Source organism: Aythya marila (genome assembly GCF_965140915.1).
Source record: "Aythya marila genome assembly, chromosome: 21".
Lineage (NCBI taxonomy): Eukaryota > Metazoa > Chordata > Aves > Anseriformes > Anatidae > Aythya > Aythya marila.
The window spans coordinates 3547570-3552127 of record NC_139062.1 but is presented as its reverse complement, the minus strand read 5'-3'; positions in this window follow the sequence as shown (position 1 = coordinate 3552127).

The following is a 4558-nucleotide window of genomic DNA, read 5'->3' as shown; positions in this document are numbered from 1 at the left end:
GGGTGTAGGAATATCCAACACCAGATAAAATCTTAAGCCATCCCTTACCTCACGAGGTTCTTGAGTTTGAGGCTTTATTTCATCTCACATGGTTAAGCAATAACACTAATCAAAGCAGAGATGGTGAGGCTGGGGAAATCTTGGTTTTAAGCAGCTGTGCTTGGTGAAGTCAGATGGAAAGCGGTGTTGCTGAAAGAAAGAATATTTTTTAAAAACATAAGCATTTAAAATTACAAAGCAGCCCAATTATTTACTGGCATTTAAAATCAGCAGAAGATGGAAATGCTGAATGAACACAAGGGAGCCCCTGCCAGGTTTGTGTGTGTGTTACCAGTAGGGCGCCTCTCAGCCAGGTCACTTGCATCACAAACCCAAGACCTCTACTCCAGCAGTGTGGTTTTTTTGGTCATGTATTTAAAAATAATCCGAGCAACTAATCAAGAGATAGACAACTTAATAGAAGCCCTTAAAGGGAGTGGAAAAAATTAATCCCAGCTCCAATACACAAGAAGTGTCTAAGGGTGAGCCATTAAAGATGAACACAAAGGTCGTTAGGTACTTTCCAAAGGAAATGCTGAAATTGCACTTCCTCCCAATACTTGTTTATGCAGTGCAGTCAGAAGCACCAGACACTGTAACTGGAAGGTTAGAAAGGCAAAAAACAGTTTCACTTCAGGTAGGCAACCCTATGCATCTTCCTCCATGGTCTTTCACCAAATAGAAAGGGATTTGCATACAAAGGAAAACTAATATAAAGCCAGGCAAACACTAAGCCACCACATCAGGCACAAGAACTTGGAACAGCTTTTTTCTCATTTTTTCCAGAGCAAAAGCCCCCAGACATCTACCTTTTATAGGTTCAAAGGAAAGTGTTGCAACTGGGGAAAGATAAGGCAGAAGCCTGTAAAATGGGCAGAGGGGCCTGATTGACTGCTTCTTACAAGACGAGGACAGCCGTAGGCGTTATCAGCCAGCAACTCCAAAACAAACAAACAGGACTTTTTTTTCCAACTAGCACCTGCTGGCATTATGGAGATACGTCACAAGATTCTCTAGAAGCCAGGCAAAATGAGTTTTTGCATGCTTTGTACTGACCAAGCGCTGGAGGATGGCAACATCAGATTGCAGAAGGACTGCCAAAACCCAGAGCCGCTCGCATCCCCTGCAGAGCGGTCACACGGCCTCACAAAGAACGTGTTTGCACAGTGATACAGCACTAATATGCTTCCTTTCAGCATCTGTACCCTCACTAAATCCCCTAAATAGGCTCCTGCCTTACGTGCTTGTCAGCAACTAATACCTCAGCTGCAGGGAAGTAACAAGGAAGCCTGTATGAAAACACCCGTACCCCCCAGTACCCACTGCACCTGGATGCAGCCCATCAGGTAACAAGCACCCGTTTGAGCTTAACTGCACCTGGAGTCAGGAAAAGGGAAAGAAAGAGGGGGAGAAGAAAATCACATAAAATACTTCACAAGTTGGTCTTCTACCCATTGCTAAACAAGTAGGCACTGCAGGATACCACCCTGCACATCCGTCTGGTTGAAAATATTTCCCATGAGAAAGGTTAAAGACGTGACACAGTCTCAGGGTACCCATGCGTTTTGCAGGCATGGAGCCAATTTAATCTCTTACAGCACCGTACCACTTCCTTACCTACAATTTTAAAAACCAGGAGTCTAACCAAATTCCAATGCCAACTTTGCTTCACCTGAAATAAATTATTTTTTTTTCCCTGTTTTACTTCTGGTATTTCTTCTAGACAACCCAGAAGCACCTCTGCTCCTCTACAAAGTTACTTGATTTACAGAAATACAGCAAAGCATACATGAAAGTTTACACTGGATTTTGGGTGCATTGCCTTGACTATTATTCTTATAAAAACAAAGCTTTTCTTCCCTTTCAACTCTGAGTCAAGTACAGTTTTTCTGAGTTTGGCTTTAAAGTGTCACTGCCAAACAAACAGAAAGACAGAACTAACCCTGTATTGTGTGGCCAAACCCAATCAACTGAAAACAATTGGTAATACAACAACAAAAGGAAAAAAAAATACAGAACACCTCTGATCATTACACTCAAGTATTAACGATGGACCCTAAAGAACTGATTCAGCATTCCAGTTTGTACAGACATATCTACGGACTGCATTTTACGATGTTAATTTCAATTAAAAGTCTTCTGGATTGTTTTTTTTTTAACAGTTGCTCTGGGATTTAGGGAAAAAAAGAAGCAAAAAACCACTGCCGTTCTTTGTGCTAACTGCAGGGCCAGCCAGTGACCACCACCTCCAGCCTGCTGCCTGGAGGCTGTGCCTGGGTTGCTCAGTTAACCGGCTTAGATAAATAAGCCCATGGGCACGACAGGTTTTTAACAGAACCAGAAGATGGGAAACACTTGCAGAAAACTCAACAGCAGGTACTTCTGTTCTGCAGCTTAAAAAAACGCCGTGGTGCCTGAGCCTGCAGTAGGAGGCAGCTCGCCTAACACCTGAAATGGCAGCGGGCACTGCCTGCTTCAGCCTTCTGCCCTGTAAAGCCTCACAACAAATTTAACTGCAAAGGCAACTTACCAGCGCTCAGCTCAGGCCATCGTCTCTCGTGCAAAAGCTGCAGTCGAGTGAAGCTTCTCCAGTCGCAGCTCCGAGGTCACCGCGCAGCTCTTCGGTGTAATTTTAACACCAGAGCAACCTGCCCTGCCCGGCACACGGCGGAGCTGCAGAGAGAAACCACAGGAAGCGCAGATGAGAAGCCGTCACTGACATCCCGGGCAGAGTCATCCCTCTAGCAAAGCGTTCCCACACACAGCGGGGCTGAGGGCACAGCACGGGGCCAGCGCTGGTGCGTGCTGGGGTTCTCTCCACCTACCTGCTGGAGGGGGATTTAGGGCCCCAAGCTGCACCCCAAAGCCACCCCTGGTCACCCCCTGCCCCCCGGAGCAGGTACCAGAGCTGCAGCCCAGGCGAGGCCCTGACGCAGGCCGGTGGCTGCGCTCTCACTTCCCCTCACCGGGAAGAAGAACAAGAGTGAGTTGCCATTCCCTTTCAGGCAAATTGGGTTCTGAAAACGTGGGCACACGTCAGGGTTTGGAGCGCAGCTGGGCGAGCTCCACGGCTTGCGGTGAGAAGCCCTGCAGCACGTTACCCCACCCCGACCCCTGGCAAGGCCTTACCAGAACGGGCACACCAGCAGCAGGGCAGCCTCAGCTCTCTGTGCCAGAGACCCCGGATTTCCCAAAGATGCCAGAACTTCGGAGGCTCGGTCCCTGAGCAAATAAATCAGCAAAGAGTCAGCATCCTCCACAGGGAGAGAGTGAGAACTGCATGGAGGCTCTGTCATCTTTCACTCAGTTGTCAGCATTTCTCCCTCCTTTATTTACCCGAGTGCAGGAGCCTGCATCACTTTGAATTGCCACACAAAGAAACGTCCTCTTACCACTAATAGGGCCGTCTGCTCTGACAAACTGCTCGGCTTTCTCTAGTTCTCCTCTCGTGGATGAAGCAGAGACTAATTATGGTGGTGCCAGGCATCCGAGCTGCGCGTTGCTTCCACTGCAGGGCAGTGTTTAAATCAGGTATCGTTTCTTCTGGAAACTTCACAAGTCAAGACTTTCATCCTCTTTCCTGGAACCCACCACTCTGAGTCATTTTAGAACCCAAACAGACAGAATTCTGGTGTCATTCACGATTAAAAAAAAACACAAAGCACATTACCCAACGCACATTTTGTTGCTTGGGCACAAAAAAAAAAAACCACCCAAACACAACAAAACCAAAGAACAAACAGAAAAGGACACAGCCCACTCACAAACCAGCTCCCTCTGCCCCTGCCCTGCACGAGGCCCCACAGCCCGCAGGGCACCGCGGGATGCTCTGCACCAGCTGGGGAAGACTCAAGAGTGGCAACCAGCAAACGAAGCCCAGCGGGGCTCCAGCAGCCACCTTCTGGCTACTGTTAGCCCCCGATGGGGCCGAGCCACCCCGATGACTGCCCCAGGCCCTGCAGCCCCAGCTGTGACTATTTCCCTTGGTGAGACAGCTCCGTTCCTGCTAAAGACAAAACTGGCTTGAGGTGACCTCTGAAGCCCGTCACATCCGAACCGCGCAGACGTGACTGAGTGTAGTGGGGCGCTGTGAAAGCCGCCGTGGTTCAAGGAAAGAGTGACAGCTGAGGGGAGGAAACGGCTCGTACTTTCGGAGGTGGTTTCTGTAAGGCACTGTGTGAAGCAGCAGCCCTCGGCCCTTCCACCGTGCCGCTCGGAGGCAGGGTGACAGAGGTGAGGGGCAGAAAGGAAATGCGACGTCCGCCTCCGTCCTCAGCCTGCATCCTCCCCGCACACACCGCAGAAGAAAACAAATGACAGGGAGCAGCCCTGCTCCTCCCACATGTTTGAGCGCTGGGCCTGCACCAGAATTACAGGGGAAAAAAAAAAAAAAAAAAGACAAAAAAGCAGTTAACTGAAAGCAGAACCGAGTTGTCCTTCCTTTCCCCTTGGCAGTCTTGGAGAGTGAGAACAAACGATGGCAGATGGCTGCGGGCAGTCAGGGATGTTTATTGAGCCA